Source organism: Stegostoma tigrinum, unplaced genomic scaffold (assembly GCF_030684315.1).
Source record: "Stegostoma tigrinum isolate sSteTig4 unplaced genomic scaffold, sSteTig4.hap1 scaffold_96, whole genome shotgun sequence".
In the NCBI taxonomy this organism is placed as follows: domain Eukaryota; kingdom Metazoa; phylum Chordata; class Chondrichthyes; order Orectolobiformes; family Stegostomatidae; genus Stegostoma; species Stegostoma tigrinum.
In genome coordinates, this window is record NW_026728820.1 from 269,807 (window position 1) to 296,513 (window position 26,707).

The following is a 26,707-nucleotide window of genomic DNA, read 5'->3' on the forward strand; positions in this document are numbered from 1 at the left end:
GCTCACAGGGCCTGGGCCCTGCAGCCCTGTCCCGCACACAGCGTACTGGCCCCCGCAGCCGTGTCCCACTCACAGGGACTGGAGCCCGTAGCCCTGACCCGCTCATCGTGACTTGCCCCCGCAGCCCTGTCCCGCTGACAGGGACTGGCCCCCGCAGCCCTGTCCTAATCACAGCGGATTGGAGCCGCAGCCCTGTCCCGCGCACATGGTATTGCCCCCCGCAGCTGTGTCCCGCTCAGAGGGACGGGCGCCCGCAGCCCTGACCCGCTCACAGCGTACTGCCCCCCGCAGCCGTGTCCTGCTCACAGTGACTTGTCCCCAGCAGTCCTGTCCCGCTCACAGCGTACTGCCCCCGGCAGCCGTGTCCCGCTTACAGGGTCTGGCCCTCGGAGCCCTGACCCGCACACAGCGTACTGACCCTGCAGCCATGTCCCGCTCACAGCGACTGGCGCCCGCAGCCCTGACCCACGAACAGGGACTTGCCCCCGCAGCCCTGACCTGCTCACAGCGTACTGCCCCCCGCAGCCGTGTCCTGCCCACAGAAACTGGCCCCAAAAGCCCTGATCTGCTCACAGCGACTGGCCCCCGCAGCCCTGACCCGCTCACAGGGACTGCCCCCCCGTAGCTGTGGCTCACTAACAGGGACTGGCCCTCAGCAGTCCTGTCCCGCTCACAGCGCACTGGCCCCCTGCAGCCCTGACCCGCTCGCAGGGACTGGGCCCTGCAGCCCTGACCCGCTCGCAGGGACTGGGCCCTGCAGCCCTGACCCGCTCGCAGGGACTGGGCCCTGCAGCCCTGACCCGCTCGCAGGGACTGGGCCCTGCAGCCCTGACCCGCTCGCAGGGACTGGGCCCTGCAGCCCTGACCCGCTCGCAGGGACTGGCCCTTGCAGCCATGACCCGGTCACAGCGACTTGTCCCCCGCAGTCCTGTCCCGCAGCCAGGGACTGGCCCCAGCAGCCTTGTCCCGCAGCCAGGGACTGGCCCCCGCAGCCCTGTCCCGCTGACAGGGACTGGGCCCAGCAGCCCTGTCCTCCTCACAGCGGATTGGAGCCGCAGCCCTGTCCCGCTCACATGGTATTGCCCCCCGCAGCCGTGTCCCGCTCAGAGGGACGGGCGCCCGCAGCCCTGACCCGCTCACAGCGTACTGCCCCCCGCAGCCGTGTCCTGCTGACAGTGACTTGTCCCCAGCAGTCCTGTCCCGCTCACAGCGTACTGCCCCCGGCAGCCGTGTCCCGCTTACAGGGTCTGGCCCTCGGAGCCCTGACCCGCTCACAGCGCACTGCCCCCCTGCAGCCATGTCCCGCTCACAGCGCACTGCCCCCCTGCAGCCCTGTCCCGCTCACAGGGTCTGGCCCCCGCAGCCCTGACCTGCTCACAGCGTACTGCCCCCCGCAGCCGTGTCCTGCTCACAGAAACTGGCCCCAAAAGCCCTGATCTGCTCACAGCGACTGGCCCCCGCAGCCCTGACCCGCTCACAGGGACTGCTCCCCGTAGCTGTGGCTCACTAACAGGGACTGGCCCTCAGCAGTCCTGTCCCGCTCACAGCGCACTGCCCCCCTGCAGCCCTGACCCGCTCGCAGGGACTGGGCCCTGCAGCCCTGACCCGCTCGCAGGGACTGGGCCCCGCAGCCCTGTCCCGCTCACATGGTATTGCCCCCCGCAGCCCTGACCCGCTCACATTGTACTGCCCCCCGCAGCCCTGACCCGCTCACATTGTACTGCCCCCCGCAGCCTTGTCCCGCTTACAGGGTCTGGTCCCCACAGCCCTGACCCCCTCACAGGGACTGTCCCCCGCATCCCTGACCCGCTCCCGGACTGGCCCCCGCAGCCCTGTCGCCCTGACAGGGACCCTGGCCCCGCCGCCCTGACCCGCTCGCAGTGGCCTGGGCCCCGAAGCACTGACCCGCTCACAGCGTATTGCCCCCTGCAGTCCTGACCCGCTCACAGCGTATTGCCCCCTCAGTCCTGACCCCCTCACAGGGACTGTCCCCCGCAGCCCTGACCCGCTCCCGGACTGGCCCCCGCAGCCCTGACCCGCTCGCAGTGGCCTGGGCCCCGCAGCCCTGACCCGCTCACAGCGTACTGCCCCCCGCAGCCGTGTTCCGCTCACAGGGACTGGCCCCCGCAGCCGTGTCGCGCTGACTGCGTAATGCCCCCCGCAGCCCTGTCCCACTCACAGGGACTGTCCCCCGCAGCCCTGACCCGCTCCCGGACTGGCCCCCGCAGCCCCGCCGCCCTGACTTGCTAACAGCGGCCTGGGCCCCGAAGCCCTGACCCGCTCACAGCGGCCTGCCCCCTCAGTCCTGACCCGCTGGCAGGGACTGGGCCCCGGCGCCCTGACCCGCTCGCAGCGGCCTGCCCCCGCCGCCCTGACCCGCTTGCAGCGGCCTGGGCCCCGCCGCCCTGACCCGCTCACAGCGGCTTGCCCCCTGCTCCCTGACCCACTCACCGGGGCCTGGGCCCCGCAGCCCTGTCCCGCTCACAGCGGCCTGACCCCTGCGCCTTGACCCGCTCACAGCTGCCTGCCCCCGCCGCCCTGACCCGCTGACAGGGACTGGCCCACGCAGCCGTGTCCCGCTCACAGCGGACTGGGCCCCGCAGCCCTGTCCCGCTCACATGGTATTGCCTCCCCGCAGCCGTGTCCCGCTCACAGGGACGGGCCCCCGCCGCCCTGACCCGCTCGCAGCGACCTGCCCCCGCCCTCCTCACCCGCTGGAGGGACTGGGCCCCGCCGCCTTGACCCGCTCACAGCGGCCTGGGCCCCGCAGCCCTGTCCCGCGCACAGGACTGGGCCCCGGCACCCTCTCCCGCTCGCAGCGACTTGGCCCCATCAGCGCTGTCCCGCTCACAGCGTATTGCCCCCACCGCCCTAACCCGCTCGAAGCGGCCTGCCCCCACCGCCCTAACCCGCTCGAAGCGGCTTGCCGCCGCTGCCCTGACCCGTTTCCAGGGACCGGGCCCCGCAGGCCTGACCCGCTCACAGCGGCCTGGGCCCCGAAGCCCTGACCCGCTCACAGCGACTTGCCCCTGCAGCCCTGACCCTCTGACAGGGACTGGGTCCCGCAGCCCTGACCCGCGCACCGGGACTGGCCCCCTGCAGCCCTGACCCGCTCACAGGGACTGGCCCCCTGCAGCCCTGACCCGCTCACAGGGACTGGTCCCCGCAGCCCTGACCCGCTCACAGGGACTGGTCCCCGCAGCCCTGACCCGCTCACAGCGACTTGCCCCCCGCAGCCCTGACCCGCTCACAGCGACTTGCCCCCCGCAGCCCTGTCGCGCTCACAACGACTTGCCCCCCGCAGCCCTGACGCGCTCACAGGGACTGTCCCCCGCAGCCCTGACCCGCTCACAGGGACTGTCCCCTGCAGCCCTGAGCCGGTCACAGGGACTGTCCCCCGCACCCCTGACCCGCTCGCAGGGACTGTCCCCCGCACCCCTGACCCGCTGACAGCTAATTGCCACCGCAGCCCTGTCGCCCGCACCACTGACCCGCTGACAGCTATTTGCCACCGCACCCCTGACCCGCTCACAGCGATTTGCCCCCGCAGCCCTGACCCGCTCAAAGGGACTGGCCTCCGCAGCCCTGACCCGCTGACAGCGATTTGCCCCCGCAGCCCTGTCCCGCTCACAGGGACTGTCCCCCGCAGCCCTGAGCCGCTCACAGGGACTGTCCCCCGCATCCCTGAGCCGCTCACAGGGACTGTCCCCCGCATCCCTGAGCCGCTCACAGGGACTGTCCCCCGCATCCCTGAGCCGCTCACAGGGACTGTCCCCCGCCTCCCTGAGCCGCTCACAGGGACTGTCCCCCGCATCCCTGAGCCGCTCACAGGGACTGCCCCCCGCAGCCCAGACCCGCTCACAGGGTCTGGCCCCCGCAGCCCTGACCCGCTCACAGGGACTGTCCCCCGCAGCCCTGACCCCCTGACAGCTATTTGCCACCGCAGCCCTCACCCGCTCACAGGGACTGGCCCCCGCAGCCATGACCCGATCACAGGCACTGTCCCGCGCAGCCCGGTCCCGCTGACATGGACTGGCCCCCGCAGCCCTGTCCCGCCACAGGGAATGACCCCCGCAGCCCTGACCCGCTCACAGGGACTGTCCCCCGCAGCCCTGACCCGCTCACAGGGACTGTCCCCCGCAGCCCTGACCCGCTCACAGGGACTGGCCCCCGCTGCCCTGACCCGCTCACAGGGACTGGCCCCCGCTGCCCTGACCCGCTCACAGGGACTGGCCCCCGCTGCCCTGACCCGCTCACAGGGACTGTCCCCCGCAGCCCGGACCCGCTCACAGGGACTGTCCCCCGCAGCCCGGACCCGCTCACAGGGACTGTCCCCCGCAGCCCGGACCCGCTCACAGGGACTGTCCCCCGCAGCCCGGACCCGCTCACAGGGACTGTCCCCCGCAGCCCTGACCCGCTCACAGGGACTGTCCCCCGCAGCCCTGACCCGCTCACAGGGACTGGCCCCCGCAGCCCTGACCCTCTGTCAACTATTTGCCACCGCAGCCCAGACCCGTTCACAGGGACTGGCCCCCGCAGCCCTGACCCCCTGACAGCTATTTGCCACCGCAGCCCTCACCCGCTCACAGGGAATGGCCCCCGCAGCCCCGTCCTGCTGACAGCTATTTGCCACCGCAGCCCTCGCCCGCTCACAGGGACTGGCCCCCGCAGCCCTCGCCCGCTCACAGGGACTGGCCCCCGCAGCCCTGACCCCCTCACAGGGACTGGCCCCCGCAGCCCTGACCCCCTCACAGGGACTGGCCCCCGCAGCCCTGACCCCCTCACAGGGACTGGCCCCCGCAGCCCTGACCCGCTCACAGGGACTGGCCCCCGCAGCCCTGACCCCCTGACAGGGACTGGTCCCCGCAGCCCTGACCCGCTCAAGGGACTGGCCCCCGCAGCCCTGACAGCTATTTGCCACCGCAGCCCTCACCCGATCACAGGGACTGGCCTCCGCAGACCTGTCCCGCTCACAGGCACTGTCCCCCGCAGCCCTGTCCCGCTGACATGGACTGGCCCCCGCAGCCCTGTTCCGCCACAGGGACTGGCCTCCGCAGCCCTGACCCGCTCACAGCGACTGGCATCCACGGCCCTGACCCGCTCACAGGGACTGGCCCCCGCAGCCCTGTCCCGCTCACAGGGACTGGCCCCCGCAGCCCTGTCCCGCTCACAGGGACTGTCCCCCGCAGCCCTGACCCGCTCACAGGGACTGTCCCCCGCAGCCCTGACCCGCTCACAGGGACTGTCCCCCGCAGCCCTGACCCGCTCACAGGGACTGTCCCCCGCAGCCCTGACCCGCTCACAGGGACTGTCCCCCGCAGCCCTGACCCGCTCACAGGGACTGTCCCCCGCAGCCCTGAGCCGCTCACAGGGACTGTCCCCCGCAGCCCTGACCCGCTCACAGGGACTGTCCCCCGCAGCCCTGACCCGCTCACAGGGACTGTCCCCCGCATCCGTGACCCGCTCACTGGGACTGTCCCCCGCAGCCCAGACCCGCTCACAGGGTCTGGCCCCCGCAGCCCTGACCCGCTCACAGGGACTGGCCCCCGCAGCCCTGACCCCCTGACAGCTATTTGCCACCGCAGCCCTCACCCGCTCACAGGGACTGGCCCCCGCAGCCATGACCCGATCACAGGCACTGTCCCGCGCAGCCCTGTCCCGCTGACATGGACTGGCCCCCGCAGCCCTGTCCCGCCACAAGGAATGACCCCCGCAGCCCTGACCCGCTCACAGGGACTGTCCCCCGCAGCCCTGACCCGCTCACAGGGACTGGCCCCCGCTGCCCTGACCCGCTGACAGGGACTGTCCCCCGCTGCCCTGACCCGCTGACAGGGACTGTCCCCCGCAGCCCTGACCCGCTGACAGGGACTGTCCCCCGCAGCCCTAACCCGCTCACAGGGACTGTCCCCCGCAGCCCTGACCCGCTCACAGGGACTGTCCCCCGCAGCCCTGACCCTCTGTCAGCTATTTGCCACCGCAGCCCAGACCCGTTCACAGGGACTGGCCCCCGCAGCCCTGACCCCCTGACAGCAATTTGCCACCGCAGCCCTCACCCGCTCACAGGGAATGGCCCCCGCAGCCCCGTCCCGCTGACAGCTATTTGCCACCGCAGCCCTCGCCCGCTCACAGGGACTGGCCCCCGCAGCCCTGACCCGCTCACAGGGACTGGCCCCCGCAGCCCTGACCCGCTCACAGGGACTGGCCCCAGCAGCCCTGACCCCCTCACAGGGACTGGCCCCCGCAGCCCTGACCCCCTCACAGGGACTGGCCCCCGCAGCCCTGACCCCCTCACAGGGACTGGCCCCCGCAGCCCTGACCCGCTCACAGGGACTGGCCCCCGCAGCCCTGACCCGCTCACAGGGACTGGCCCCCGCAGCCCTGACCCCCTGACAGGGACTGGTCCCCGCAGCCCTGACCCGCTCACAGGGACTGGCCCCCGCAGCCCTGACCCCCTGACAGCTATTTGCCACCGCAGCCCTCACCCGATCACAGGGACTGGCCTCCGCAGACCTGTCCCGCTCACAGGCACTGTCCCCCGCAGCCCTGTCCCGCTGACATGGACTGGCCCCCGCAGCCCTGTTCCGCCACAGGGACTGGCCTCCGCAGCCCTGACCCGCTCACAGCGACTGGCATCCACGGCCCTGTCCCGCTCACAGGGACTGGCCCCCGCAGCCCTGTCCCGCTCACAGGGACTGGCCCCCGCAGCCCTGTCCCGCTCACAGGGACTGGCCCCCGCAGCCCTGACCCGCTCACAGGGACTGTCCCCCGCAGCCCTGTCCCGCTCACAGGGACTGGCCCCTGCAGCCCTGACCCGCTCACAGGGACTGTCCCCCGCAGCCCTGACCCGCTCACAGGGACTGGCCCCCGCAGCCCTGACTCGCTGACAGGGTCTGTCCCCCGCAGCCCTGTCCCGCTCACAGGGACTGGGCCCCGCAGCCCTGTCCCGCTCACAGGGACTGGCCCCCGCATCCATGTCCCGCACAGGGGACAGGCCCCCGCATCCATGTCCCGCTCAGGGGACAGGCCCCCGCAGCCATGTCCCGCTCACAGGGGACAGGCCCCCGCAGCCCTGTCCCGCTCACAGGGACCTGCCCCCGCAGCCCTGTCCCGCTCACAGGGACTGTCCCCCGCAGCCCTGACCCGCTCACAGGGACTGTCCCCCGCAGCCCTGACCCGCTCACAGGGACTGTCCCCCGCAGCCCTGACCCGCTCACAGGGACTGTCCCCCGCAGCCCTGACCCGCTCACAGGGACTGTCCCCCGCAGCCCTGACCCGCTCACAGGGACTGTCCCCCGCAGCCCTGACCCGCTCACAGGGACTGTCCCCCGCAGCCCTGACCCGCTCACAGGGACTGTCCCCCGCAGCCCTGACCCGCTCACAGGGACTGTCCCCCGCAGCCCTGACCCGCTCACAGGGACTGTCCCCCGCATCCCTGACCCGCTCACAGGGACTGGCCCCCGCAGCCCTGACCCTCTGTCAGCTATTTGCCACCGCAGCCCAGACCCGTTCACAGGGACTGGCCCTCGCAGCCCTGACCCCCTGACAGCTATTTGCCACCGCAGTCCTCACCCGATCACAGGGACTGGCCTCCGCAGACCTGTCCCGCTCACAGGCACTGTCCCCCGCAGCCCTGTCCCGCTGACATGGACTGGCCCCCGCAGCCCTGTCCCGCTCACAGGGACTGGCCCCCGCATCCATGTCCCGTCAGGGGACAGGCCCCCGCAGCCCTGTCCCGCTCACAGGGACTGTCCCCCGCTGCCCTGACCCGCTCACAGGGACTGTCCCCCGCTGCCCTGACCCGCTCACAGGGACTGTCCCCCGCAGCCCTGACCCGCTCACAGGGACTGTCCCCCGCAGCCCTGACCCGCTCACAGGGACTGTCCCCCGCAGCCCAGACCCGTTCACAGGGACTGGCCCCCGCAGCCCTGACCCCCTGACAGCTATTTGCCACCGCAGCCCTCACCCGATCACAGGGACTGGCCTCCGCAGCCCCGTCCCGCTGACAGCTATTTGCCACCGCAGCCCTCGCCCGCTCACAGGGACTGGCCCCCGCAGCCCTGACCCGCTCACAGGGACTGGCCCCCGCAGCCCTGACCCCCTGACAGCTATTTGCCACCGCAGCCCTCACCCGATCACAGGGACTGGCCTCCGCAGACCTGTCCCGCTCACAGGCACTGTCCCCCGCAGCCCTGTCCCGCTGACATGGACTGGCCCCCGCAGCCCTGTTCCGCCACAGGGACTGGCCTCCGCAGCCCTGACCCGCTCACAGCGACTGGCATCCACGGCCCTGACCCGCTCACAGGGACTGTCCCCCGCAGCCCTGTCCCGCTCACAGGGACTGTCCCCCGCAGCCCTGTCCCGCTCACAGGGACTGTCCCCCGCAGCCCTGTCCCGCTCACAGGGACTGTCCCCCGCAGCCCTGTCCCGCTCACAGGGACTGTCCCCCGCAGCCCTGTCCCGCTCACAGGGACTGTCCCCCGCAGCCCTGACCCGCTCACAGGGACTGTCCCCCGCAGCCCTGTCCCGCTGACAGGGTCTGTCCCCCGCAGCCCTGTCCCGCTCACAGGGACTGTCCCCCGCAGCCCTGTCCCGCTCACAGGGACTGGCCCCCGCAGCCCTGACTCGCTCACAGGGACTGGCCCCCGCAGCCCTGACTCGCTCACAGGGACTGTCCCCCGCAGCCCTGACCCGCTCACAGGGACTGTCCCCCGCAGCCCTGACCCGCTCACAGGGACTGTCCCCCGCAGCCCTGACCCGCTCACAGGGACTGGCCCCCGCAGCCCTGACTCGCTCACAGGGACTGGTCCCCGCAGCCCTGACCCGCTCAAGGGACTGTCCCCCGCAGCCCTGTCCCGCTCACAGGGACTGGCCCCCGCAGCCCTGTCCCGCTCACAGGGACTGGCCCCCGCAGCCCTGTCCCGCTCACAGGGACTGGCCCCCGCAGCCCTGTCCCGCTCACAGGGACTGGCCGCCGCAGCCCGACCCGCTCACAGGGACTGGCCCCTGCAGCCCTGTCGTGCTGACAGGGATTTGCCCCCTGCAGCCCTCTCCCGCTCACAGCGACTTGCCCCCCGCAGCCCTTACCCGCTCACAGCGACTTGCCCCCCGCAGGCCTTACCCGCTCACAGCGACTTGCCCCCCGCAGCCCTGACCCGCTCTCAGCTACTTGCCCCCCGCAGCCCTGTCGCGCTCACAGGGACCAGCCCCCGCAGCCCTGACCCGCTCACAGGGACCGGCCCCCGCAGCCCTGACCCGCTCACAGGGACCGGCCCCCGCAGCCCTGACCCGCTCACAGGGACCTGCCCCCGCAGCCCTGACCCGCTCACAGGGACCTGCCCCCGCAGCCCTGACCCGCTCACAGGGACCTGCCCCCGCAGCCCTGACCCGCTCACAGGGACCTGCCCCCGCAGCCCTGACCCGCTCACAGGGACCTGCCCCCGCAGCCCTGACCCGCTCACAGGGACCTGCCCCCGCAGCCCTGACCCGCTCACAGGGACCTGCCCCCGCAGCCCTGACCCGCTCACAGGGACCGGCCCCCGCAGCCCTGACCCGCTCACAGGGACCGGCCCCCGCAGCCCTGACCCGCTCACAGGGACCGGCCCCCGCAGCCCTGACCCGCTCACAGGGACCGGCCCCCGCAGCCCTGACCCGCTCACAGGGACCGGCCCCCGCAGCCCTGACCCGCTCACAGGGACCGGCCCCCGCAGCCCTGACCCGCTCACAGGGACCGGCCCCCGCAGCCCTGACCCGCTCACAGGGACCGGCCCCCGCAGCCCTGACCCGCTCACAGGGACCGGCCCCCGCAGCCCTGACCCGCTCACAGGGACCGGCCCCCGCAGCCCTGACCCGCTCACAGGGACCGGCCTCCGCAGCCCTGACCCGCTCACAGCGTCTTGCCTCCCATCCCTCTTACACAGGCCACCCCTTGCTCAGAAATGGTCCCAATTATCCATGAACCGGCAATCCAGCCCCCTGTGCCAGCTCCTTAACCATGCATTTTCATCTCACCTATCTTTCTCTGACTTAACTCACTAACATGTGGCACTCGTGGTAACCCATAAATTATTACCCTCTCGGTCCTGCCTTTCAGCCTCTTTGCTAACTCCTTGTACACAGTCCGCAGGATGTCATCCCTCTTTCTGCCTATGTCATTGGTACCAACGTGCACAGTGGCCTCTGGCTGCTCACCCTCCCCCTTAAGAATTTCTGGCACCCAATCAGAGATGCCCTTGACCTTGGCAGCAGGGATGCCACACGCAGCCCTGGTGTCTCAAATGTGGCTACAGAATCTATGCCCCCAACGAATGAGTCTCCAACCACGTTCGCTCACTTGGATTTGCCTGACCCTGTCCCACAGCAGGGTGGTTTGTACCATGGACCTGGCTCCTGCTGATTGTATAACTGACCCAGTTTAGTTTTAGATCAGTGTTAACCTTGGTTTCGTGGATAGCCAAGCACCTGAGTCGTCTACAATACAGGAGAAATACATTCTTGAGCTCACGGATTCTGTGACAGTCAAGGACAAGCACTGAATTGTTCTAACCTCATTTCCAACACCTGGCCCATAGCCTTGCATGGCTTGGATAGCACTTGCACGTTTTAAAAAAAAATAAACGTAAGGATGATGTGAGGGTAAGGACATGGAATTTTTTTGATCTGGTCATATTCTCTCTTGTTGGAGCTGATTGCTGCTTAGCACTTGTCTGGTGCAAATGTAACTTAACCTTTATCAGGCCAAGCCTGATCGTTGTCCAAGTCTCACTGTATTTTCTCACCGTTGACTTCACTGTTGGGCCTAACCAACATTTTGTACATACCCTGCCTATTCTGAAACTCTATCACTTAATATTAAGTCTAATAAAGACAAGTATCCAATGTGCCTTCCAAACCACTTCAACGACCTGGTCCATTACATTGGGGGATCAACAGGCATGCACATCAAGATCCTGAGATCCCTCTGATCATTGGTGCTTGTGAGGTCCGTATGATTCATCATGGGCTCCAAAATCTGTTTGTGCTGTGTCACCTGATCCTTATCCCGTTTGTCCTTACATGAAATAATGTTCACAAACGCTTCTCAAAAATTCTTCCCAATCCTACTTTTTGTAATCATGATACAAGTGAGCATAAAACTTGGAACACGACAGCAACAGGAATGTGCCCTTTGGCCCACCATGTTGGGCCAAACATGACAACAAATGAAATAATCCCTTCTGCCTGTCCTTGATCCATAGTCCTCCATTCCTTACCTATTCGCGCACTTAACTAAAAGTCCCTTTTAAATGCTTTCATCGTATCTGCATCCACTACCACCCCGGGCACTGTATTCCACACTTTTAACATGCTCAGTGTGAAATATTTGCCCCTCACATCTCTTTTGAACTTCCCCCCTCTCAGCTTAAATGCATGCCCCCTAATAGTGGACACTTCAACTCCGGGGGAGAAATTTTCTGACCGTTAGCTGTATTTATGTATCTCCTAATTTTATAGACTTCTATCAAGGCTGCCCTCAGCTTCTACTGCTCCAGAGTAATGAAGAGTTTTTCCAGCTTCTCCCTCTCGTTCATACCCTCTATTCCAGTCAGCATGCTGGTAAATCTCTTCTGCACCCTGTCCAAAGCCTGCACGTCCTTAGTGTAATGTGGCGGCCAGAATTGAATGCAATACCCTGTGTGGTCTCACCAAAGTCTTGTAAAGCTGCAATGTGACATCCTGACTCTTGCACTGAGTTCCCCTATGAATAAAGGCAAGCATGCGATATGCCTTCTTGACCACCCTATCTACTTGTGTGGCTACTGTCAGGGAGTTATGGTCTAGGACCCCAAGATCCCTCTGGACATCACTGCTGTTTGGGGTCCTGCCATTAACTGTGTATCCCTTTCCTTAACACTTGGTCTCCTAAAATGCAACACCTCATGCCTGCCCAGATTAAATTCCATCGGCCATTTCTCCGCTCGTGTTTGCAATTGGTCTGTATCTTGCTGTGTCCTTTGACAACCTTCCATGCTGTCCACAAGTCCACTGGTCCTTATATCATCTGCAAACTTAGTGATCCCCCATCTGCATTTGCAACCAAGTCATTTACACATATCACAAACAGCAGAAATCACATCGATGCGGAACACCACTCGTCACTGAGCTGCAGCCAGAAAAACAGCTTTCCACCACTGAGACGGCAAGAACTGCAGATGCTGGAATCAGAGTTAACCAAGTGTGGAGGTGGAGGAACGCAGCAGGTCAGGCAGCATCAGAGGAACAGGAAAGCTGACATTGTTGATGCTGCCTGGCCTGCTGTGTTCCTCCAGCCCTATACTGTGTTATCTTTGTCAGCCTTCCACCGCTACTGTCTGCCTTATATGGGCAGGCCAAGTCACCATGGATCTCATGGATCTTAATCTTCTGGATGAGCATACCATGAGGGACCTTATTGAAAACCTTCGTAAAATCCATGTATATGTTATCAACTGTTCGATCCGAATTGATCACCCTTGTCACCTCCGTGAAAACTTCAACTGACTTGGTAAGACATAACCTGCCTTGCATAATACCATGCTGGCTGTCCCTTATTAGCCCATACTTTTGAGACATGAGACACTCACCAGTCTGTAGTTTCCTGGAAAGTCCCTGTTTTCCTGATTGAACAGAGGAATGACTTTATCCACTCACCAGTCTCCGCAACCCCTCCAGTGCCTGGCAAGGATATCAGATCCTGTTGAAAGTGGGGTGTTGATGCATTTGTGTCATGATTGTGTTTTGTTTCAGCCCTAACATTGAAAGCAGTGTAAGAATGTCTTTGTGCAGCAGGCGAGGTGTGATGAGACTGAGCCTTCATACATTTGCAAGATGTTGAAAATTTGCCATTATTTATGAAAACAGTGATAAATTTCCATGATCAACATTTCTGTTACACTGCAATGATTATCCCGTGGCATGTAAAATCAGAAAGATACGATAAAATGAGACTGGGTCATATGCAGGGAGAATGTTTGCCTTTCATGTCTATAGAAGTAGTGAAATATTTCCGTGAATCTAAAAGTCACTTTTCCGTTCATTGAAGGACACAATCATCGCCTTGGAAGCTTCATCACGATACTACTTTGCATTTCTGAAGAGGGAAGAAGAAATCAACATGAAAATTCAATTCCATGGTTTTGGAAGTCCCATTGAGAACACGATTCATTTGCGCCGGCATAATGCTCTGACCGAGAAAGAATTGAAGGTGAGTTTGTAGTTTGGAAGATCGCAGCAATTTATGCATCAACTTCTTCATCGATAATGTTCCATTGCTTTCAAACTGCATTTTCCACTCTGCAAGATAATAACTGTGAGAACAAGCAACAGCATCGGTAGGTGGTCTATGGGGAATGCAATGTTACAAAACCCGATCCATTCAACAACATATTTCAGATATGTCAACAAATTAAATATTCCAGCACAGGATAAAACAAGGAAGATGAGAGTGAGGAGGCAATAGCTCTGATGACAAAAGAACAGAAATTTACCTTTATCCATTCGAGCAAAAAAGCAGGCACGCAAATAAATAATCATCTAACAATGCACATGTGCAACGGAGGCTACAGGGGGACTAAAAATGCCGAATTGTTGTCATGCGTATTGCTGAAAGGATGATTGAAACAGAATCTGTGGTAAATTTGAAGAAATACAGATGATGCATCTCAGGATGTTGGAGGAAGAACATTTATGGACTGAGGCAAATTGTATTGCCCTTTTCAGGAGTTATTGGGTTCATAATGAATTGAAACACTTCCTTCTGTGCTGAAAGCTTTAGTTTAGTTGCAGCTGGATCACAATTTCTGTTCCTGGTAGTATTTAGCAAACTGTTAAAAGTGAATGTCACTGCACAGAATTCCAAACATGACTCCAATCAGTAGAGAAAATATCCAAGGTGTGTGATGAGTTGTATCCTCTCATGTTGAACAGCGCAGCGACAGATACAATGGAGGCACTGATGATAATGTTCCAAGAATCCTTAGATTGTGGAAAATTCGCAGAGGATTGAAAGATGGTGAACATAACACCATTATTACAAAGATACTTGGACAAAATAGTAAGCAAGTATTGCCAATTTAGGTCAACCTGGGTAGATGTTCATGCCGGCAATGAAAGATGAAATAACAGGGTACTGAGTGTGCTATAACATCCTACAGAGTGAACATCCGTTCATAACGGGGAAATAATACTTGACAAACTTGCTACAGTGCTTTGAGAAGGAAACAAACATTACTGATGAAGGACCACCAGTTGATGTCGTACATTGAGATTTCAACAAAGCATTTGATAAGGTACAGCTCGTAAGGTGTCTCGAAGGAAAAGAGCCCGTGTGTTCAACGGTAGTATGTTCGGATGGACAGAGGACTGCATCGTTAATAGAAGTAGAGTTGTAGCAGCAAGATGGTAACTGACAAGTCATGTACAGCCACAGAGCGAATGCTGCGGAGGCCGTACACCTCATGTTGACTGGGTTGATTTCGGAAATGGCGGAGGGGATTGCTATGCTTAGGAAAGTTGGGCAGGCAGGGACTACGTTCATTGGCGTTTTTAAGATTGAAAACAATCTTATTTTTTCAACATTTAAGATTCTTAAGAGGCTTGATAGTGTATATCCGTAGAGATTACTCCTATTTGTGAAAGATTTTACGACCAGAGGCCACATTTTCAAATTGGTTGCCCATTAATTCAGGGAAGAATTACTTCTTTCAGGTTGCAGCAATTTATTGAACACTTTAGCCAAGAAGGTTTTAGAGGTAATGCCATTAATCATATGCTAGGCTGTAACGGCCAGGTTAATTTTTAAATCAAGAAACAATGATAATGAGAAAAGGGTCTAGGCCTGAAACGTCAGCTTTTGTGCTCCTGAGATGCTGCTTGGCCTGCTGTGTTCATCCAGCGTCACACTTTGTTATCTTGGATTCTCCAGCATCTGCAGTTCCCATTATCAGTGATAATGAGAAAAGGGTACTCTTTACAGTGGAAGATACTTCAAGGATCCCCTTATTACTAAAGAACACAGGGAGGAATTAAACACATCACTACCACACCATCACTACCATGAGAAAAGTAGCAGTAGACAATCTAATGGAGTGAAAGCAGATTGGACTCTTTGCCGTGATGGTTTACTTTCTAAGATTCTAAACAATGAGCTTCAGAGTCGGTGTCTGCTTTGACTGTAATTTCCCAAAATGGTTTAGATTCCAGAGAAGCATCTGAGGGCTGGAAAACTGCTGATGTGACATCCCTGTTGAAAAAGGAGAGAGGCAAAAAGAAGATAACTACAACCGAACCAGCCTAACATCTATTGTTGGAAATATGTGGCAATCAACTATGAAGAAAATAGGAGCAGAACATTTGGAAAATCAGAATCTAATCAAACAGAATCACCATAGCCTGATGAAAGAGAAATTATGTCTGGCTAATTTGTTTGGGTTTTTGGAGGAAGTTTTGGGAGGAGAATTAATAGAGGAAAACCAGTAAATGTGTTGTGTTTGGACTTGGAGAAAGCATTGAGAATGTACTCAAAAGTAATAAGCTAAGAGCTGAGGTTTTGAAGGTAGTATTTTGCTATGGATCAGTATACTTTGCACGTTCTGGAAGGAGAGATCACATCTCGAGTGAAATGCACCTAGTGAATATATATTTTGGGGAACTTGGTGGCAATCCGGTAAGTCAGTGCAGAGGGTAAGAGGTGCCATTTGCTTGCTTTTTTTGCCTGATAGTTCGTAAGCATTTTTTTTGAGACAGGGTGAATTGAAGCCAGAATCAGGGACCGAGAGGGTGAACCAGGTTCATTGGTTGGTGATCGCTACTGGTTTAAGAATCTATTATCGGTAGCTTTCAGATTGAAAGTAAATCGGAGAAATATTTACAGGCTACAAACTAAAAGACCAGAATGTTTTCAAATCAAATTAAGAGCGAAGTAATTGAAATGGAGATGCCAGGCCAGATGATGATTTGTACCTACATGACGGGCGAGTGGTCAGGCCCCATACTCCAGCTTAGGGTTGATGAACTGGAATCTCAGTTTTTACCAATCAACAAATCATGTGGGGGACAGTTACTGGGGAATGCTGTGCTTCAGGAGGCAGTCACACACCTTTGATTAACTGGCTGAAACTTGGTCAGTGGCCAATGACAAAGAACAGGGCAGGTGGAAGGTTTCAGGATGTAGTGCAGAAGGAACCTTGGCCTTTGATCTTATCGAACAGGTTTGAGATTCTTTCTTCCTGTGTGGATGAGAGTGCAGGGTATAGGGAAGATGAGTAAACTGACTGTAGCACTGTGGTACAGGGGGACATTGAAGAGGGAATAAAAAGTGAAATGTAGTTATCATCAGAGGTAGTATAGTTAGGGGAATGAACACTGTTCGTTGTGACCAGGATCGAGAGTCTCGAAAGTAGTGTTGCCTGCCTGGTGCCCAGGTTCAGGAGATTCCATCTCGGCTACAAAGGAACTTGAAGTGGGAGGAGTAGAAATCCAGCTATCGTGGACCACACAGGTACCATTGATATGGAAGAAAGAGGAAAGAGGTTCTGCTGAGGGATTATGAGCGCTGAGGTGAGAAAGCAGAACCAGAATGGTAATAATCTCTGGATTATTATCTGAGCAATTTGGCACGGTGTGAACATAATTATAGATGTACATTGTTCAAATGGTGGCATGGCAGAAATGTGTTTGAATTCATGGGACATTGGCATGGGTATGGGGAAGGAGGGAGTCGTTCTGGTGTTATAGGCTCGACGAGAATCATATTGGGACAAGTATCCTGGCAAAATACAGAGCTAGGTCTGGGGCTAGGGCGTAAAAATAAAAAGTGTGGAGTGGGTGAGCTCAGTTGCATGGAAAATTGTGGAAAAAGTTAGAAGCTGGTAAGTGCTCAGCAAAGTTTCCAGAGCAAGTAATAGGACAAAAAGTTTGGAAATGGTCAGGAGTCTCACTTCAGCTGCAGCAGATAAGAAGGGTGGCTGTAAATGCCAGACTGAAGATCTTGTCTTGAATTGCAGGGAGTGTATGAAACAAAGTGAATGAGTTTGTGGTGCAGATTGAAATTGACAGATACATCACTCTGGGTATCACAGAGAGGTGGTTGTTAGGGGATAAGTGTTGGGAACGAAACAGCCAATGATTCATGTCCGATAGAAAGAACAGGCAAATGAACAGAGATAACAAAGTGTGGAGCTGGATGAGCACAGCAGGCCAAGCAGCATCTCAGGAGCGTAAAAGCTGACGTTTTGTGCCGAGACCCTTCTACTTCTGTGTGTTCATCCTGCTGTGTTCATCCAGATCCACACTTTGTTATCTTGGATTCTGAAGCATCTGCAGTTCCCATTATCTCCGATACAAATGGACAGAGATGCCAGGGTTGGCTTGTCAGTAAGAAATGAAGGAACCAAATGAAGGAACGCGCTGAAGGAACCAAAGCTCTTGTGCTTGTTTATTAATGACTTGGAGGAAAGCGGTGCATGTGCTGTGGCTAAATTTGTAGATGACTGAAAAAATATTTAGAAAGACAAGGCATGGCCCAGAAACAGAGATTTACCAGGATGTTACTTGAATCGGAATGTATTAGCTATAAGGAGGGTTTGGTGGAAATGCTGTGTCATGATACATGTAATGAGATCAACCATGATCTCACCGAATGATGGAGGAATATTCAATGGGCCAAATGACTTTTTTTGTGAGTCTTCTTGTTTGACAATGCATTCACGAAGGTGTTTTTTTTTTTCTCTCTTGGATAAGATGTGGAAATGAAATGTATACGAGATGATGGGAACTGCAGATGCTGGAGAATCCAAGACAACAAAATGTGAGGCTGGATGAACACAGCAGGCCAAGCAGCATCTCAGGAGCACAAAAGTGCTCCTGAGATGCTGCTTGGCCTGCTGTGTTCATCCAGCCTCACATTTTGTTGTCATGAAATGTATACACTTCCTTTTCATCTGGGAATAAATAATTGTTCTGAACGATTTCCATTGACTAATAGCAATCTGACAAGCTTCGCAATGTAAAGAGATTTTTAGCTTCTTTTTAATTGTAAAGGTATTCTTTGGAATTAATTTGGCATATATTATTTGCATCTCAGGAAGTATGTTCATCACTGCATCTCAAAAAGTGCTCTGTTGTATGACAGTAGCTTTTTAAAGATCACTTCAATGGTTGTGATTTTGAGTTGCCATAATACACATTAAATTACACTGTTGGCCAATCTGTCCATGATTATTTCATTATCTTATGCTTCAAACAGACAAGGAAATATTGGTGATGCAATGAAGTGTTTGATTCTCAAATATAATTGCTGTTATAGTTTCCACTTGGAAGAAAGATTCACATCAAATTGACTGGTCAAGGAAATGGGACACTGACTGTGAGTACTTTGAATGTTCGAGTTATTCCTAAAATGAAAGTTATGACCTTGATGATTTCTCTTTCATGCAGATATGAAGAGACTCTTTTAAAATATCCTCTCGGTTAGTGGTTCAGGCATAAAAGTGCAATATGTATATTTATGTATATACATGTACATGCGTCATCTGAAAAGATAATGAGTATAAATCACTTGTGACAAGGTGAGAATGAGTTATCCAGATAGTAAGAACTGCCAATGTTGGTGTCTGAGATAACACATTGTGGAGCTGGAGGAACACAGCAGGGCAGGCAGCATCAGAGGCTGAGGAAAGTTGAGGTTTTGGGTCAGGACCCTTCCTGAGAAATGGAGGGTGGAAGGGAGCTCAGAAACAAATAGTTTTGAGGGGGAGGAGGTGGTAGGGAAGGTAGGTGGGATGGTGATAAGTGAGTACTATCCAGATTGGAACAGATTTTCCCCAGGGGGTATTGAGTACGAATTCCAAATCACTCTCAAAATCTTAGTGACTGTTAACATTGATGTTTTTTGTCTGTGTGTTTCAGTAATTGCATGACAGTTGAATGGTTCGTTGAGAGTGCGGAACCTATGGATTCTCAGACACCAAGATGGAATTTAGTTCGAAGAATGACTTCAAAATAGTTGCTTGCTTTTAAAATCTTGACCATTTTTGCTGTCCAGTTGAATGAATTTAGCTTCATACTGCTTCAATAGGAATTAGTGTTTAATAGGAACATATTTGTGAAACTTACAGTTCCGTAAGTTTTAGCATAAACTGGTCCAGCCTTTCGGTGCTTGCAAAAAGGCTCACCTCTCCATTAATACCGAAGGAAAATTGGAGTTTAAAAGTAAGTTCACCCGTTGTCAGGGAATGAAATGTTAATGTTGACTCGAAAATAATTTTTAAAAAAGTCAGATATTTGTGTAACACTGAACTCAAATTAAAATTTGGATATGCTAGTTTTACAGATGGTTGGATATTGAATTCATTTTAAATGAGGGTGAAGATCACTTTAAATCCAGCATATTTGTGAAGAAAAGAAATAGCATATCAAATAAAATTAACTGCATGACTCTTCATAGCCCTATATGTAGAATTTCATTCTGAACTATGAGACAGTTGTGACCCCATACTACCTCAGTGCTCATGGCAAGAGTAAGACTCCTGTTTGACGTGCTGTGCACTGCATGGAATGGCGGCAACATCAGATTCATTGATGCTTGAGAATCAAAAGAATATGACGATAAGATTTAAAATCAAAATCTCATTGAACACTTCAAGGAATGTATCACAGGAAGAGGGGGAAAGCATGTATGACTAATAGAAGGTGGTGGCGCAGATCACATAGACCTGTGTGCTAAAACTTATGACAAATTTCACATTGAATGGAACAGTTTAAACAGGCTGGAGGAAGCAGACATGCCAGCCCAAACTTTTTGAATTTGAGCATTCTGTTCATAAACATCAGCAAAATTGTTGGAAACATGTTTATTCTTTCTCTTTTATTGCACAGAACCATACGATTAGACTGTTTTGATGAGAAATTTAAAGATTACGTGTCCCGTCCGTTTGACTCACAGTTTGGTACCATAGGTTGGTACGATCTTCGTTGGAGAAGGAAAAGGGATGTTCCAGATACAGAAAACCGTCAAACCATTTACAACAAAGTCCGTTTCTGGTTAGTATTAATTAATGCAGTTAACATTTTTCGCTCGACATGATTGCACAATGGAGTCGATAAGAAAATTCCATCTGATATTCCACATAAATTTTAAGTGGATATTAAAGCAGCTCATTTCTTTTTCACACTGTCTGCTGCTTTTAAGAATGGTTGTCTTATTGTCAAAACGTTTAGCTTTGACTCCATGGCTTCTTCCATTAGCTCACATTGAAACACATGTTTCTTCAGCCAAAAATGCACATTTACCCGGTGTAGCTTGACCAACCTTCCCCTGTGGTCGTTCCCCTGAAATCCCCTGCGGTAGCTCCCCTGAAAAACAACTATACCATTTTGGATACTGTTCCGGGGACGACTTCGCAGGGGTATGCAGTAGGGTGCAGGTCTCTGGCACAGAGTCTGTCCCTCTTGCACAGAAGGGGAGCGGGGATAGGAAGAGAGTGATAGTCATTGGGGACTCAATAGTTAGAGGGACTGATAGAAGATTTGCCGGGAACGAAAGAGACTCACGATTGGTGTGTTGCCGACCAGGTGCCAGGGTCTGTGATGTCTCGGATCGTGTGTTTAGGGTCCTGACAGGAGAGGCTGACCAGCCCCAAGTCGTGATATACATAGGCACCAACGGCATAGGTAGAAAGAGGGATAGGGATGTCAGGCAGGATTTGAGGGAGCTAGGGTGGAAGCCGAGAGCTAGAACAAGCAGAGTGGTCATCTCTGGTTTGTCACCCGTACCACGTGATAGCGAGGCAAAGAACAGGGAGAGATTTCAGCTGAAGACGTGGCTGCAGGGATGGTGCAGGTGGGAGGGCTTCAGGTACATGGACAATTGGGGCTCGTTCTGGGGAAGGTGGGACCTGTACAAACAGGACGGTCTCCACTTGAATGAGAGGGGCACGAATATCCTGGGTGGGAAATTGGCGAGTGCCATTCGGTTGGATTTAAACTAGCTCAGAAGGGGGATGGGAAACTGAGGTGTAGTCCCAGTGCACAGGAGGATGAGCGTAGGGAGGACATGGTCAGGACCTCACTGTCACAGAAGTGTGCTGGCAGACAGCAAGCTGGATTGAAGTGTGACGACTTTAATGCCGGGAGTATCCGGAATAATGTAGGTGAGGTTGCAGCTTGGATAGGTACCTGGGACTTCGATGTTGTGGCCATTTCGGAGGCATGGATAGAGGAGGGTCAGGAATGGATGTTGCAGGTTCTCGTGTTTAGATCTTTCATTAAGGTCTGGGAAGGTGGTAAAAGAGGGGGAGGTGTGGCTTTGTTGGTCAAGGACAGTATAACGGCGGCTGAAAGAACCTTTGAGGACTTGTCTACTGTGGTGGTATGGGCTGAGGTTGCCAAGGAAGGTTTGTCGACTGAGCCAGTGTGGGTGGACGTTCGGAACAGCAAGGCAGCAGTCACTTCACTGGGGGTTTTCTACGGACCCCAAATAGCGGTTGGGAGATCGAAGAACTCATTGGCCGGCAGATTGTTGAAAAGTGCAAACGTAGCAGGGTTGTTGTTATGGGTGACTTCAACTTTCCCAATATAGATTGAAACCTCCTGAGTGCAGATGGTTTGGATGGAGCCGTTTTTGTCAGGTGTGTTCAGGAGGGTTTCCTGACTCAGTATGTGGACAGGCCGAGGGGGGAGGCCATTTTGGATTTGGTGCTCGGCGATGAGCCAGGACAGGTGTCAGATCTCGTGGTGGGAGAACACTTTGGCAACAGTGACCGCAAGAGCCTCACATTTACCATAGCCATGGAAAGTGAAAGGAGCAGTTAACAGGGGAAGATATTTCACTGGGGTCAAGGAAACTATGATGCTATCAAACAGGAGTTGGGAAGTACAGATTGGGAGCAATTGTTCCACAGAAAAGGCGCAGCAGACATGTGGAGGCTGTTCAAGGAGCAGTTGTTGCGAGTGATGTATAAATTTGTTCCTCTGAGACAGGGTAGAAGGGGTAAGATTCAGGAGCCTTGGATGACGGGTACAGAGGTGCTTCTTGTCAAAAAGAAAAGGCAGCGTACGTAAGGTGGAGGAAGTGAGGGTCTGGCACAGCTTTAGAGTATTCCAGGCCTGCTCGGAAGGAGCTCAAAAGATATTGCCTGTACAATTGTTACCTGTTACAACCTTTGCGTCCACGCTTGCTCATTCAATGGTGTCAAGATGCCAGCAGTGCATGTACCTTCTCCATCCCCTAATGCCGTCAGCTCACACAAGACATAGTCCTTACTTAAAATCTTCTGATCAACCAACGTTCATTGTAATGGACATTTTAGTTGTCTGTCATGAAACGAAAACTGATTCTGACTGGCATGACCTGCAGTGCAAATGAATATAATCTGCGAAACGAGATTCCTTATGGGCTTGCAGCCGCTACAAATAATTGCTTTTCAAAGACGTTGCATACATACATTTTTTTCTCCTGTCACCTTAGATTATTTTTTTGTTTATGCATGTTGTGTGGGTTTCCAGTCAGGCCCATAAACTCAGGTTGATGCAGTCACTCTTGATTGATGCAATCAACACGGTATTGAAGGAGAATTTGTGATGTTTGGAGTTTCATTCCAGTGTCTGAAGGAGTGCATCATCAAGCCACTTCAGAGCACTACTGGCGACGAATTGTTGCAAGTTTTCAAGTGTTGCCGATCGTCACATAAAATATGGCCTTTTTGTTGTTGCGCTATTCATCTTAACTGCACCATATCTAGTATTTCGGCTTGGAAACTATTTCAATTTTTTTGATTTACTTATTCAAAATCATTTATGATTGTTGTCATGATATCTACAATATGTTATTTTGATTGGAAATAGAGGATTGGATCTGTCTTAATGGAAATAATGTATGCGCTTATAAAACCCCTTCTGGGCAAGGTAGTTGCTCAGTGGTTAGAGCTGCTCATGCACTGGGGAGCCAATTGAGATTCCAGTCTTGGGTAACGATCTGTGTGGAATTGACACGTCCTCCCCGCGTCTGCGAGGGGCTTAGAACATAGAACATAGAACATAGAACAGTACAGCACAGAACAGGCCCTTCAGCCCACAATGTTGTGCCGACCATTGATCCTCATGTATGCACCCTCAAATTTCTGTGACCATATACATGTCCAGCAGTCTCTTAAATGACCCCAATGACCTTGCTTCCACAACTGCTGCTGGCAACGCATTCCATGCTCTCACAACTCTCTGCGTAAAGAACCTGCCTCTGACATCCCCTCTATACTTTCCACCAACCAGCTTAAAACTATGACCCCTCGTGCTAGCCATTTCTGCCCTGGGAAATAGTCTCTGGCTATCAACTCTATCCATGCCTCTCATTATCTTGTATACCTCAATTAGGTCACCTCTCCTCCTCCTTTTCTCCAATGAAAAGAGACCGAGCTCAGTCAACCTCTCTTCATAAGATAAGCCCTCCAGTCCAGGCAGCATCCTGGTAAACCTCCTCTGAACCCTCTCCAAAGCATCCACATCTTTCCTATAATAGGGCGCCCAGAACTGGACGCAGTATTCCAAGTGCGGTCGAACCAAAGTTTTATAGAGCTGCAACAAGATCTCACGACTCTTAAACTCAATCCCCCTGTTAATGAAAGCCAAAACACCATATGCTTTCTTAACAACCCTGTCCACTTGGGTGGCCATTTTAAGGGATCTATGTATCTGCACACCAAGATCCCTCTGTTCCTCCACGCTGCCAAGAATCCTATCCTTAATCCTGTACTCAGCTTTCAAATTCGACCTTCCAAAATGCATCACCTCGCATTTATCCAGGTTGAACTTCATCTGCCACCTCTCAGCCCATCTCTGCATCCTGTCAATGTCCCGCTGCAGCCTACAACAGCCCTCTACACTGTCAACGACACCTCCGACCTTTGTGTCGTCTGCAAACTTGCTGACCCATCCTTCAATTCCCTCGTCCAAGTCATTAATAAAAATTACAAACAGTAGAGGCCCAAGGACAGAGCCCTGTGGAACCCCACTCACCACTGACTTCCAGGCAGAATATTTTCCTTCTACTACCACTCGCTGTCTTCTGTTGGCCAGCCAATTCTGTATCCAAGCAGCTAAGTTCCCCTGTATCCCATTCCTCCTGATCTTCTGAATGAGCCTTCCATGGGGAACCTTATCAAATGCCTTAGTGAAGTCCATATACACCACATCCACAGCTCGACCCTCATCAACCTTTCTAGTCACATCCTCAAAAAACTCGAAAAAAACCTGACTTCTGCCAGGTGCTGCAGTTTCCTCCCATTGTTCAAAGATGTGCAGGTCCTTATATGTGATTTGTGAAGCATTTCTTAAATGTTTCAATCCTGCCAGCATCCAGTGCCTTGGACAAAATAACTGGAGATGAATAAAAGATACTGTGCCTTTTGACACCATTTCCTGCTGGATTTTCATCAATCCTGCTTTATATCGGTGACAACTTCCATGACCTTTTTTGATGCTCTGTCTGAATTGACAGTCTAGTTCCAAATATTTGTTGTGCAGTATTTCAAGGTCTCTGTTACAGCATACCCATGAATGTCCACTTCAAAAGATACTTCCATATCATAGAATCCCTACGGTGTGGAAACAAGCCCCTTTTGACCCAAGAAGTCCACGGCCACGCTCCAAAGAGCATCTCACCCTGACTCATCCCCCGACCCTTTCCTCAGTAACCGTACGTTTCCCATGACTAACACACCTAATCTACACATCCCTAAACACAATGGGCAAGTTTGGCATGGCCCATACACCGAGCCTGCACATCTTTGGACTGTGGGAGGAAACCAGAGCACCCAGCAGGAACCCATGCAGGCATGGGCAGAATGTACAAACTCCGCACAGAAAATCGTCCAACGGTGGGATCGAACCTGGGTCCCTGGCGCTGTGAGTCAGCAGTGCTAACCACTGAGCCACCGTGCTGCCCTTGGAGTTAGACAGAGCTTGCTTGTTCCTGGGTGGCCTCAAACTGCCAACCTCCACTTAGTGGCAAAAGTGCTGACCAACTGCACTCATCTTCACTGGTTTTTGCTTTGTATCATTGAATTCAATCCTTCAAACTCTATGATAAATATTTAAATTTCCATTGATATGTGAGGGTTGTTTTTAGTACACAGTATTGGTTTATTATGTTTCATTGGTACATAATGAATATTGTATGTGTATGCAAATGGGCAAGTTGGTAACGATGCAGTCCGCAGACCTGGAGGATAATAACACTGTCCTTCAATCGCCCACGATGCCCTCTGCAAATTGGTAGAAAACAAAAATTTCTATAAAATTCATCTCTCCTCCCGTCAGTCGATCAAAATTAATTCAGGATTTTGTACAGGCCAATAAGCGTAAGATTGCACGAGCCTAAACAAAACTACTGGCTCATATTAGTTCAGTAAAGTGAAAGGGCAACAATAGAGGTAGTAGGAACTGCAGATGCTGGAGAATCTGAGATAAGAAGGTGTAAAGCTGGATGAACACAGCAGGCCAAGCAGTATCATCCGGCTCTACACCTTGTTGTCTCAGATTCTCCAGCGCCAATTTTCTGAAGTAGGGTCTCGTTCCGAAACATCAGCTTTCTTGCTTCTCTGGTGCTGCTTGACCTGCTGTGTTCATCCAGCTCTCCACCTTGGGCAACAATAGAGTATGTTTTAAGTCACTAGATATGTTACGTGGGTTTGTCTTCCTTAGGGTGGACAATGGGATGCAGTGACTGAGGACAATGGGATGCAGTGACTGAGGACAATGGGATGCAGTGACTGACGGCAATGGGATGCAGTGACTGAGGGCAATGGGATGCAGTGACTGACGGCAATGGGATGCAGTGACTGAGGGCAATGGGATGCAGTGACTGAGGACAATGGGAAGCAGTGACTGAGGGCAATGGGATGCAGTGATTGAGGACAATGGGATGCAGTGACTGAGGGGAATGTGATGCAGTGACTGAGGGAAATGGGATGCAGTGAGTGTGGGAAACTGAATACAGCGTCTGAGAGATACGGGAAACAGTGACTGAGGGAAATGTGATGCAGTGACTGAGGGAAATGTGATGCAGTGACTGAGGAAAATGTGATGCAGTGACTGAGGGAAATGGGATGCAGTGACTGAGGGGAATGGGATGCAGTGAGTCTGGGAAATTGAATGCAGCGTCTGAGAGATACGGGAAACAGTGACTGATGAAAATGGGATGCAATGATTGAGTGAAATGTGATGCAGTGATTGAGTGAAATGTGATGCAGTGACTGAGTGAAATGTGATGCAGTGACTGTTGGAAATGGGCTGCAGTGACTGTTGGAAATGGGATGCAGTGATTGAGTGAAATGGGATGCAGTGACTGAGTGAAATGAGATGCAGTGACTGAGGAAAATGGGATGCAGTCTGTGAGTGAAATGTGTTGCAGTCACTGAGTGAAAGGGGATGCAGTGACTGAGTGAAATGCGATGCAGTGACTGAGTGTAATGCGATGCAGTGACTGTTGGAAATGGGATGCAGTGGCTGAGGGAAATGGGATGCAGTGACTGACGGAAATGGGATGCAGTCAGTGAGTGAAATGAGATGCAGTGACTGAATGAAGTGGGATGCAGTGACTGAGGACAATGGGATGCAGTGACTGAGTGACATGGGATGCAGTGACTGAGTGACATGGGATGCACTGACTGTGGGAAATGGCATACTGTGACTCATGGTA

General features: G+C 54.5%; 1 long non-coding RNA gene across 1 annotated transcript in view; it reads left to right on the top strand.

The window, feature by feature from the left end:
• The window catches only part of LOC132209461 (uncharacterized), a 94,603-nt gene that overhangs the window by 17,263 nt on the left and 50,633 nt on the right, over positions 1-26,707 (top strand). Inside the window, exon 2 of the long non-coding RNA XR_009445544.1 lies at positions 19,891-20,055. This is a non-coding gene — a long non-coding RNA (uncharacterized LOC132209461). The remainder of the gene's footprint in view (positions 1-19,890; positions 20,056-26,707) is intronic.